Source organism: Saccostrea cucullata, unplaced genomic scaffold, assembly GCF_032062105.1.
Source record: "Saccostrea cucullata isolate Sc308-1 unplaced genomic scaffold, CSIRO_AGI_Scuc_v1 ctg12609, whole genome shotgun sequence".
NCBI classification, from domain to species: Eukaryota; Metazoa; Mollusca; class Bivalvia; order Ostreida; family Ostreidae; genus Saccostrea; species Saccostrea cuccullata.
The window spans coordinates 18,650-31,793 of record NW_026927783.1 but is presented as its reverse complement, the minus strand read 5'-3'; the positions used below and the strand labels follow the sequence as shown (position 1 = coordinate 31,793).

General features: G+C 35.3%; 1 long non-coding RNA gene across 1 annotated transcript; it reads right to left on the bottom strand.

The window, feature by feature from the left end:
• Positions 1-3,582: 3,582 nt before the first annotated feature.
• LOC134275503 (uncharacterized) lies at positions 3,583-11,679 on the bottom strand. Its single transcript, XR_009993834.1, has 8 exons — positions 11,484-11,679; positions 11,229-11,362; positions 10,598-10,676; positions 9,594-10,427; positions 7,047-7,133; positions 6,718-6,824; positions 6,339-6,490; positions 3,583-3,831 (listed from the first exon to the last, which is right to left on the bottom strand). It is a non-coding gene; the product is annotated as an uncharacterized LOC134275503 (long non-coding RNA).
• Positions 11,680-13,144: the final 1,465 nt, after the last annotated feature.

Below are 13,144 nucleotides of genomic sequence, written 5' to 3'. Positions count from 1 at the left end.
TAATTGGAAGTCTTTGATAGCAAATTGCTTAATTAAAAATACATATCTTTTCAAACTTGCTTTCACTGGACAAGATGACAAGTATCATTTTTAACCATCTGCCTTCCTTCACTAAAACGATCAATCCAATCATTAATTGAATTTATAGGAACTCATTTATCTCAATAAACTGTGTACAAATTATTATTTGAAACTGCAGTCATTTATATACAATAAATTGTACAATCGTTTGTTGAAAGTTGTTTTTCGTCACAAGTGACCTACATAGTGACGTCATTTTCACATTGTGATGTCACAAACAAGGAAAAAAATTTTATTCAGCATATGCTATTTATAGACCTTGTGTATGACTATTTGTGTACCGAATTTCATTCTAATCTGAATTGTGGTTTTGTAGATATAGAGATAGTTCGCGAACTTTGTTATCACCCCTCGTATATGTTAAAAATTGTTTCCACATTGTATTTGGTTCGTTTTTAAGCCAAAAGCCATGAAATTCACAAATTTTGAAAGAGGCACCATTGCTTATCAAAGGGCAGATTTCAAAGCATTAATTTATTTTATTAGTCAAAGTATTTTTCGTCAGCAGCCCTGAAATTATCTATTTTGAAAGAGGCCCCTTTCTTCATTATTTAAAGGCCAGCATTTTTTTTTATGTTTAGGTTTAGTTATGAACCTTCAAAAAGTCCCATTGTGATTTTTTTTTTTGATAAATCAATTATTAACATTTGTACAAAACCTAATAGGCTCCTTACCACTGGAAACATAATGCTTACAAATAGGAAAGTAGAACATTTAATTGCTTATTTCATCATCTGTCAGTTTGGGCCAGTTATATAAATTTTGTGATGTTGATCAAAAAATATTTTAAAAAATCAATTCTTTAAAAGTCTTTCAATATATATTTTTTTAATATGTGTTAGGTGAATGTGTAGACATTGTTCTAAAATTTATTTGCCTAAAATTATAATTCCTATCATAAAACAGACAGGGAGTATTGGGGAGTAGGGTCAACATTTTTTCAATTAAGTGTAAAATAATTTTTCTGGCTGATACAAATGATACTACCTGCCTGTTTATAGTTGTATATTCTTGCCTTTTAATAGGAAATTTTTTTTAATTTCTAGATTGTTTATTTCTTCCTCAAATGGACTTCACTTCTCCCATAGTTTTATTCATTACATCTGATGCATAAGCAACCCTTTTCTGAAGAATGGTGCTTAGACTGTAAGCTATAACAGAGACCTAAACAATGTCCCTGGTAATATGCAATAGCTACCACGGGCAGTTTAAAACCTGGGGAGGAAAATAATTTACAGTTACTTTTGAAAATTAAATACCAGCATTTTGTGCCACATTTTACTTGTCCTTTGAACGTAATTTTTTCTTATCGATGAATTTTACACTAAACCAAGATATCTTCTCAGATCTTATATTTACCCACCGTTTCATTGCAAAACCGGAAGTGCGAGTTCATAAATTTGAAATCTCTACCAAATTTGACATCGGAAAGAAAAAAATTGTTTTATTTTTTTCTGAAAATTCAAAACCTTGAGCGGGGGGTCTGAAAATAAAATAAATCCTGGCCTTAAATATGTAATTAGATCATTAGCATATTAACCAGGAGCAAAGGATAAGATGTTCAAATTCATGCATTTCACTATATAATCATTAGAGCCCCACTCTAAAACAAGAACCCCTGACCCTGGGGCCATAAAATTCACAATTTTGGTAGAGGCACTCTTGCTTATCATAACTATGTACTTAATTAGTTTATTTGAAATTTTTCAAAGAATTCATGTATTTTCACTATATAATCAATAGAGCCCCGCCCTAACACCAGAACCCCTGACCCTGGGGCCATAAAATTCACAATTTTGGTAGAGGCACTATTGCTCATCATAACTATGTACTTAGTTGTTTTATTTAATACCCAAGAGAAGAAGATTTTCAAAGAAATAATGCATTTTCACTAACTTTTATTTAGCCCCACCCTAGCACTAGAACCTCTGATTTGAATTTCATAATTTTGGTAGAGGACTCATTGCTGATTACAATCATGCTGCTTGATGTCCAAGTAAAGAAGAAGATTTTTAAAGATTGCATTAATTTTAGTGGTTTTGGCCCCAATTTCACAATTTTTGTTCCCCTTCACCCATAGATGCTTTGTGTCAAATTTGGTTGAAATTGGTTCAGTGGTTGCAGAGAAGAAGCTGAAAATGTTCAAATGTTAACGCACGACGAACGACGACGGACGAAAACAGATAGCAATAGGTCACCTGAGTTTACTCAGGTGACCTAAAAATTAAATATTCTGTCCACATTGGAGTAATTTTTTTCACATGACTCACTTGTAAAACGTACACCTACCCTAGGGGTCATGATTTGAACAGATCTAAATCTAAAATCTGTTCTTTAGAGAAAGAGATATATTTCTACCAGGTATATGAAATTTTGATTGTGGCCTCCAATCCCCAGCAAAACCCCCTTTGTATGATTTGATCAAACTTGAATGTAAATTTCACTACGGATTGAATCTTATTCACATAAATTTGAGTGGCTTAATTGTTGAGAAAGATGTTTAAGACAACTAAAAGTTAATAAAAATTGAATAAAATTTACAAAAAATGTATATTAGCAATTATATTTTTTAAATCCCAAAGCATCAAAATTTATTTTTGTCCCTAAGGGATGAAAAATAGGAGAAAACTCTTCAAGCATAATATAGGAACCACCAGGAAACTCAAGCAGTGAGATGAAGATTCTACGACTCGGGCCAATTGCAGTCCTGGGCCTGTAGACTCCTAGATGGAAGCTGTGTTAGATGCCTCACACTAACAAGAAGCCCATGGGCCACATTTCTCACCTGAGTAACTTTGGCCAATTGCTTTTCTTTACTATATTCCACCTTGTAATACCTGTTATGACCCCACCCTACCCCTGGTGTCATGATTTTAAGAATTTAGAATCTACATTGTTCCAGATTGCTTCAACATACTTTTCAAAAAGATTTTTTCAATAAAATTAGATTCAAAACTTTGATTCTCTATTGTGGCCATGTCTACACCATGATTTGAAGAATTTAGAATCCACACTATCCCAGCATGCTTTCAGGTAATATAAGCTTCAGCTTTTCTGGCCCAGTAGTTCTAAAGAAGATTTTAAAAGATATTTCCTATGTATTTCAATGTGAAACTTTGATTCCCTATTGTCACCCTGTCATACCCCTGGGGGTCATGATAAAAAAATTGAACAATTTAGAATCTACACTACCACAGGATGCTTCCACATAAGTTTCAGTTTTTCCAGTGGTTTTTGAGGAGAAGATTTTTTAATGACCCCACCTATTTTGTCATTTCTCTGTTATCTCCCCCTTGCAATGGAACTTGGCCCTTCATTTTTATAACTCAAACTCCCATTTACCCATGAATCCTTTGTAATAAGTTTGGTTAAAATTGGCTAAAAGCTCAGGTGAGATGAAAATTATACCAAGTCCTTCACCAAGAAAGGACTGCTAAGTGGAGGAATATTTCTTTTAAAGAAAACTTAATACAAAAGTTTCCAAACTGTAATGACCATTTACTGGACTGGAATCAGCATCAGGAGAAAAACCTGGCATGGATCTTTTCCATCAGATGTAAGGAGTGTCAATATACCATTCACCGAGAAAAGCTATACAAAGAGGTGAGAAGATCTGGTAGGGGTCACAGAGTACGTTGCACAGCTAAATGTGACCATGGCTGTTGGTCACTTGGGTACCACAAGTAGAGGGTAGGCATGGCTTATTGGTGCTAATGTTAAAACAGCATCATTGGCAAACAGGCAACAGACCTGTAACAAAGTAGGGAAAATTATCACAGACATGAACAAAACTATAATGAAAAAAATAATGCAGAACATGCAAGAACTTAATCAACATGATGTGTTTGTGAAACACTTGTGCCCTAGTATGGCAACATAGCGAAGGTTAAAACTTTCTAGATAAAATAAAAATCAAATATGTTTGTACCCAAAGTAAGTCCTTCTAAAAAGAAATACAATGTGAAATATTAATGCCCTAGCACAGCCTGTTTTTAAAAGGTTGGTCAAACCTTTTAAAAGGGTCAAGGTCGAAGTTGTTGGCCATGGGTTTTTAAAGAAAGGACTTGTTACAAGGATTACATTATGTTAAGTTTGAAAGCCGTACTGTAGCCCAAATTCTTAAAAAGTTATGGCCAAGGTTAAAGTTTTTTAAAAGTAGGTCAAACTCCAGGGTCAAGGTCAAAGTTGTTGGTTTTTAAAGAAAAGTCTCATCACAAGGATTACATAATTGTTAAGTATAAAAGCCAACCATAACCCCTCAAAAGTTATGTCAAAAGTTATTTTTTTTTTAAAAAATAGGTCAAACTCCAAGGTCAAGGTTAAAACATCAAATTTGTTGGTATTGAACAGAAGGACTTATCACAAAGAATACATATGTAAAGTATGAAAGTCCTAGGACCAACTGTTCAAAAGTTACAGCTAAAGTAAAAGTTTGGTATTTTTGTGTAAAAGTGTGTCAAACTCTGAGGTCAAGGTCAAATCTGGTTGTACGCAAAAAAAAGGTCTTGTCACAACGAATACACCTGTGAAATATGAAAACCATAGTCCCACACAGTCAAAAGACTTATAGGCAAGGTTAGATTTTTTGTGGACAAACAGACAGCTAGGCAGACGGACGGATGGACAAAGCAACAAGAGGCCCAGGGGCCACATCGCTCACCTGAGCAAATCGTAGGAAAAAACACAAATCAGATCAGAACTGAAAAGTTTATTAAAGGTGGGGGGGGGGACTTGAATTTAATACTACTTAAGAATGCTTTCATATTATTACAGCATATGACTTAGCTGTTCTTGATAAAAAGATTCTTTAAAAACATTTTCTTCCTATACTATCACTAATCATTGCTTTGAAGTACTTGAGAAGATTTTTATAAAGATTTTTCCTTTATATTCCTATGTAAAACTTTGATAAGCCATTGTGGCCCCACCCTACCCCTGGGGGTCATGATTTGAACAAATTTGAATCTACACTATCTGAGGATGCTTCCACATGAGTTTCATCTTTCCTGGACCAGTGGTTTTTGAGATGAAGATTTTTAAAGATTTTCCCTATATATTCCTATGTAAAACTTTGATCAGCCATTGTGGCTCCGCCCTACCCCTAGGGGTCATGATTTGAACAAACTGGAATCTACACTATTTGAGGATGCTTCCACATGAGTTTCATCTTTCCTGGACCAGTGGTTCTTGAGAAGAAGATTTTTAAAGATTTTCCCTATATACTCCTATGTAAAAGTTTGATCGGCCATTGTGGCCCCACCCTACCCCCAGGGGTCATGATTTGAATAAACTTGAATCTACACTACCTGAGGATGCTTCCACATGAGTTTCATCTTTCCTGGACCAGTGGTTCTTGACAAAAAGAGTTTTAAAGATTTTCTCTATATACTCCTATGTAAAACTTTGATCAGCCATTGTGGCCCCCCCTACCCTCGAGGGTCATGAATTGAACAAACTTGAATCTACACTACTGAGGATGCTTCCACATGAGTTTCATCTTTCCTGGACCAGTGGTTCTTGACAAAAAGAGTTTTAAAGATTTTCCCTATATATTCCTATGTAAAACTTTGATCGGCCATTGTGGCCCCACCCTACCCCTAGGGGTCATGATTTGAACAAACTTGAATCTACACTACCTGAGGATGCTTCCACATGAGTTTCATCTTTCTTGGCCCAGTGGTTCTTGAGAAGAAGATTTTTTTAAAATGCCATTAATTTTTCACTTATTCATAATTATCTCCCCTTGGAAGAGGGTGTGGCCCTTCATTTGAACAAACTTGAATTCCCTTCACCTAAGGATACTTTATGCCAAGTTTGGTTGAAATTGGCCCAGTGGTTCTTGAGAAGAAGTCGAAAATGTGAAAAGTTAACGACAACGACGACAACAACAACGCCAACGACGACAGACAACGGACAAATTTTGATCAGAAAAGCTCACTTGAGCCTTCGGCTTAGGTGAGCTAAAAACTATAAACCCCCGTATCTTCAATTAGGAGGGCATAAAAATGTTTACCTTATGTTACCTCCCTCAGAGCAGAGAAAGATGCCTGTGGGCTACTTGATACTCTCCCCCATCAGAGCGTAAGGATATGATTGGTACATTAATGCCACTTTCAGTGCCATTTAGGAAACTCCATTCCAAGCTTCCACCCAAGTGACTTATACCATAATTGAAAATTTAACTCAGAGGAAAAATGTTGTGTCAATGTTTTGTGGGAGAAAGGCGCACACCTGAGAAACAAAGAAAAGAAAGTTACCTGCTCAGGACACCAAGACTGCACTGCAACATGATTCCTCCAGAGACTACTGTTGGAGATCAAGAGAATTAGGCCTCAAAATGACCGTCAATGTCCACTAGTTATTTTCCATTTCACTAGTGATGGAGACAGTGCCGCTGCATCTTGTGCATCTGAAAAACAAGGACACGTGATTGAAAACCTTAAAGACTTTCTTTGACTCTAAAAAAAAAACAGACTGCTATTATTATAGGCTCCATTCAGCAGTATAACACATTTCCGGGAAGAACCAAAGCCATTAGAGAATCCATGCAGAGAAGATTTGCTTTGGACCTAAAGCTTCAATACAGGACAGACTATGGACGATGATAATTGCTACAACACTACTCAGGAGACTTACCTCTGATGACGTGGGCTATGTCTGTAGCTGTTGGCTCTATTGTAAGCTGCAGCTTCCAAGGACAATGCGGAAAGTTATGTCAACTTTATTCTTTTTTCTGTTATGGACTGAAAGCAATAAGTGGAAACCTTTCGTATTTTTGAATGACTTTGAATTAAACATTACAGAAGAAGACAAATGTCTGTCAAAATACTGTATAAATTTGACTTTAGGACCATGTAAGCTCGATAGAATTAACCATTTCTTGTTCATAAAAATTTCTACATCTGTGAATAGGGCATATTTAAAATCAAATCTAAAAAGTAAAATATATAAAGTTGTTCACTTACTGAATAGAGGGTCATGGAAACTCAACACTGGAACTTTGTGAATCTGTAGGGGCACCTGTTGTAAAAGAAAGTAGAGTGGTCCATCATCTAAAACAACAACAACAAATAGGCAATATTACCTATATATAAAATATATATATAAAAACTATTCAAATATAAATCTCAAAGAAAATAATAGATCTAAAAGATATCAGCTGTACAATAAAATATCTAAAGACAATTACAGTAAAAAATCATTAACAGATCCAAAATCAATAAGAGATGTTTGTAAAACATTTATGCCCCCTCTCGGCCAAATAATTGGAATCTTTCTAAGTCATAAGTTACAATTGGGCATAACTCTGTCCAAATGGCCCGATCGTACCCAAAATCAAATTTGACCTAAATATTCTTATGATAAATCTGTATACCAAATTTCATTTCAATATGTGCAACCTCTGTGAAGAAAATGAACGGAAACTGATAGTGGACTGACAGACCGACCAACCGACCGACGACAGACTTATACTGACAGACAGAACCAAAGCAAATTATATATGCCCTCACTTCTTCAAAGGGGGGCATAAAAAACAATTTGGAAGACTGTGAAGGTAAGGGGGATGATGCTGTGTATTTAATTTAAATATATGAAATTTGAATTTAACACATATTTTTCAATTTTTTAGCTTATAAACTTTCTTGAATAAATTGTTGCTATGGTATGCATGCAATGATTCTATTCAACTGTGTATAAAAGGAAGGTATGTAATAAATGATTAATAATATTGTATGAGTAAAATGTGGCATTTTCTGTATACAGGGGATATCCTGTACACGTAAATATTTTGTTTTTTAAACAATTACAAAATTATTTTGATTTTTTTTACCTGTCTGATGAACACAACAAAGGTTAAAGAGGTAATTAGTAGAAATACGGGTACAGGTACAGGTGTCAAAACTTTGATCAAGTGATCAAGCAAAAAAATGACACTCACTGCTCAATGGTCAAGATTTGATTGTCAACGCATTTTACTAATAGCTTAAAAAATTAAACAAGAGGCCCAGGGGCCACAGTGCTCACCTGAGCACACCGGCTAGGAAAAAGCAAATATCAGATCAGAAATAAAAATTTACTGATGTTAGAGGGGGGGGCTTAATTCTAAACCCCCCAGGGGGCCATGATTTGAACAAACTAGAATCTACACTACCTGAGGATGATTCCATATAAATATTACTAATCATGGTTTTGAAATACTTGAAAAGGAGATTTTAAAAGATTTCCCTATATATTCTTATGAAAAACTTTGATCGACCATTTTGGCCCCACCCTACCCCCGGGGGGCATGATTTGAACAAATATGAATCTACAATACCTGACGATGATTCCACATGAGTTTCATCTTTCCTGGCCCAGTGGTTCTTGAGAAGAAGTTTTTAAAGATTTTTACCTATATATTCCTGTATAAAACTTTTAACGGCCATTATGGCCCCACCCTAGCCCTGGGGAATGGGATCAGAATTTGAACAAATTTGAATCTACACTACCAGAGGATGATTTCACATGAGTTTTATCCTTCCTGTCTCAATGGTTCTTGAGAAGAAAATTTTTAAAGATTTTTCCTATATATTCCCTTGTAAATCTTTGATCGGCCATTTTGGCCCCACCCTACCCCAGAGGGTCATGATTTGAACAAACTTGAATTTACACTACCTGAGGATGATTCCACATAACTTTCATCTTTCCTGACCCAGCGGTTTTTGAGAAGAAGATTTTGAAAATTTTTTTACTATATATTCCTATGTAAAATTTTTAACTGCCATTATCGCCCCACCCTATCCCCAGGGATCATGATTTGAACAAATTTGAATCTACACTACTTGAGGATGATTTCACATGACTTTTATATTTCCTGTCTCATTGGTTCTTGAGAAGAAGATTTTTAAAGATTTTCCCTATATACTCCTATGTAAAACTTTGATCGACCATTTTGGCCCCACCCTACCCCCGGGGGTCATGATTTGAACAAACTTTAATCTAAACTACCTGAGGATGATTCAACATGAGTTTCATCTTTCCTGGCCCAGTGGTTCTTGAGAAGATTTTAAAGATTTTTTCTATATATTCCCATGTAAAACTTTGATCGGCCATTTTGGCCCCACCCTACCCCCGGGGGTCATGATTTGAACAAACTTTAATCTACACTACCTGAGGATGATTCCACATGAGTTTCATCTTTCCTGGCCCAGTGGTTCGTGAGAAGAAGATTTTTTAAAAAATGCCATTAATTTTTCTCTAATTCATAATTATCTCCCCTTGAAAGAGGGCATGGCCCTTCATTTGAAAAAAACTTGAATCCCCTTCACCCAAGGATACTTTGTGCCAAGTTTGGTTGAAATTGGCCCAGTGGTTTTTGAGAAGAAGATGAAAATGTGAAAAGTTTACGATGACAACAACGACAACGACTACGACAACAACGACAGACAACGGACAAATTTTGATCAGAAAAGCGCACTTGAGCCTTCGGCTCAGGTGAGCTAATAAAAATAACACATTTATGCACTTCATACCTGAAAATCAATTTGGTCTCTTTGAAGGTTTTCTTAAGTACTGGAGCTGCAATCATCAGTTCAAACTTCCAGTCCTCCAACATATAATTCAGAATCCACAGGAATTCATTGCAGTTTCAGTGATGGACATTTATTAATTTTATACCTCTCAAGGTCAATTCCTTTGGAGTCATTAAATCATTGCTTTGCTGTGAATCCTTTAAGCCTATTTAATCAGAGAACACATACCTGTAAAATATGTACAATACTGACTATAATCATCCTTACAGACTGGAATGTCCAGCTAGAATCACCAATGAAATGTCACATCCATCACTTGAATATTTATCCAATCAGATTAAAGCACTGTCCAGCTAGAATCACCACTGTTATGTCACATCCATCACTTGAATGTTTATCCAATCAGATTAAAGCACTGTCCAGCTAGAATCACCAATGAAATGTCACATCCATCACTTGAATGTTTATCCAATCAGATTAAAGCACTCTCCAGCTAGAATCACCACTGTTATGTCACATCCATCACTTGAATGTTTATCCAATCAGATTAAAACACTCTCCAGCTAGAATCACCAATGAAATGTCACATCCATCACTTGAATGTTTAACCAATCAGATTAAAGCACTATCCAGCTAGAATTACCACAAATGGAAAGTGGAAAGTCTGCAGGCTGGTCACAACCTAGGAGTGTAAAAATCTCTACAAGCAAGTTTTCATGTACACTCCAAAAACAGCAGATGAGCAGGTAAACTTCACTGCTGTGTACCACTCTGTAGTCTATTGGTCCTTGTGTAGCAGCGGGGATTCTATTGGATATCCCGGCAGTTAGAGGTCTGAAATAGTTTGTGAAGGACCAAATTATCAAGTTAATGGAAGACTTATTCCGAAAGTCTGAATCAGTGAATAAGGCAAATTAATAATCAAATCCAAAAATAACTGCACTACATATACATTGTATTAGAAAATTTAAAAGAAGAAGACATAAAGTTGCACATGCACTTACTGAATATTGGGTACATAGAGCTTTCTCATTGTGAATCTGTTGGAGCCTTCGTTGTGAAGGGCATAATAGATATCTTCATCTAAAACAACAACAAAATTATAAAAGAAACGATCATTATGTTTGTACATGATAATTTAATGCATAAAAAGTTAAGTTGTTAATTGTAAATAGTGGGGCATAGATGCTATATAGGCAATTTACATGACTCTATGAAATTTTAATCTAATACACATTAGATAACAGGTATTAATTGCTAGCTAATTTAAATGGCAATACGTTTTTTCAATTGCCCCCATGGGGATGATTTATACAATATATCATTGTGGAAGTAAAATATGACATTTTCTTAAAACAGGAAGTCTAAATATCTTCTTCTTTTCTTACTACTATGAAGTCACAAATTTTCTTGGGGGTTTAATTTTCATCATTTTTGAGGTATAAAGAGACCCATGAATTCATGTCCACCACGAAATGTAAAATGTTACATGCATGACTACTCAACAATTCTTTATTCACAAATTCAAATCCCAACGAACCAAGAGTTTTTACTAAAACCACAAAAATTTGACCCCACAAAAATATTTGATTTTACAGTACATGTTTATTAAAATGATTTCAAAATTTTTTTTACCTGTCTGATGAACACAGCAAAGGTTACAGAGGTGATTGGTAGAAATATTGGTATACAGGTGTTCAAACTCTCTGCTGATGGTCTTGCAGATGTATCTCCACCATAGTTCAAATTTTGAACAGGGGAGATTACTCCTAAGATCATAAAATGATAAATAATGCTTGGACATAAACTTGAGATCAGAGAAGAAAAGAATATGCCTCAATCATGTGGCTTTTAAGAGAGAAAATTTGGGAATAATTTACATACACCTACCTAAAAATACCATTTGGATCCAAGTTGACACTTTACAGTTGAAACAGTCCATCATGAAAGTTGAAAAAGAAATTAAAAAGAAATATAATTATCAAAAGAAATTGTCAGTATACCTGTAATTTGCCCTACAATTGACAAAGATAATTTTGCTTGGCTTTTTCTTTAAATTAGACATCAAAAGCAATATTTAAATAATTTCAATTTGACATGTTATACTTACATACATGCAGTTTATTACTCGTCCATCACTGTAGAGCTAAGGATCTGTTGCTAAAGAAATGGACTGTGAGTCACTGAATGAAAACTTGATACTTACAGTAAACCAACTTTTCTTTTCGTGTGAGAAATTTTCGCGAGGTTCCTCATCGGGAATATTTCTCACCGCAAACTGGTACTTAAAGTCTCTGTGTTTATTAACATCAGATTCAAAAAGGCTTGATCATGAAAATTACTAGTAGCAACTAGTTAACCCCCTGATAAATCGCGAAATAAGGCCATCACAAATTAAAGTTGGTTTACAGTACATGTATTAAATTGCAGCCTCTTGACCCCATGAGATTACTAAAGGTCATTTGAGGATTTTTTCATAGATATTGGTTGGAAAACCAAAGTGTAAATCTTAAAGTGACCTTGACCTTTACATCAATTTTCTTTCCTCTACATTGTAAGCAATGACAGTTCTAAAGGGGATTGGAAAAAACACAATAGTGCCTTGTCGAGTTATCACAAGTTCGAATCTCACCGTGGGACTTGGAAATGAGTTGTTCTAATTTTGAAGTATAACCAGAGATTCTGCATCTCATTCAGCGTTGCAAACCACAGCCAAAATGTACGATTCTGTCCCATTCTGGCCATGGTTATATGAGTAGAGAATATTTCGTAGCTCATTAAATTATTGACCAATGCAAGTATAGCATACTCAGAAAATGAAATTTGACATGACCTTTCAATACCCAATCACAGTTTATGAACTTATGCATTAGCAACCACGGGTAGAAGAGAGCTACAGCTGTATAAGCGGACCCCGATCCATGGCCTGAGATAATGGGTTGCACTGTTTATCTACCAGTGTGTTACTTGATGACCTGCCAGTCAGACATGCACAATCATTATAATATGCTGTTCCAATTATGGCCTTCTTTACTTTAAATTATTATATTTATGCACCCGGATCAATAGATTGTTTTTGTCCTCTCTGTCTGTCTGTTTGACTGTCTGTTGTAAACTTTAACCAGGGCCTGTACGAAATGTTCCGCCTGGAATATAGGGGGAATTGAGGCGTACTTGGAGAGGCGTCAATTTGTCTCTCTACATATATGGTGATACACAGGTTCCGGGCGTAACTTAGGCGGAAACCAAGCGTAAATGGGCAGGAATTTGAGGCGAAAAATGCAAATGAGCTACGCCCGGAAAAATAAATGACGCCCGTAAAAAAATTACGCCTGGAAACTAAAATGACGCCTGGAATAGAATTACGCCTGGAATGTCCTTATTATTATATAATACTATGTGACCTAAAAACCTATATATTTACCATGTTAACAAAGAAAAACATTCAGATTATGATTTACAATGTTAAAGCTAAAAATTTTGCTTTTTGAACTGTAAGAAAACATAATGACAGGTCATTAACATATATCATTAACAAGTATAGAAAAATA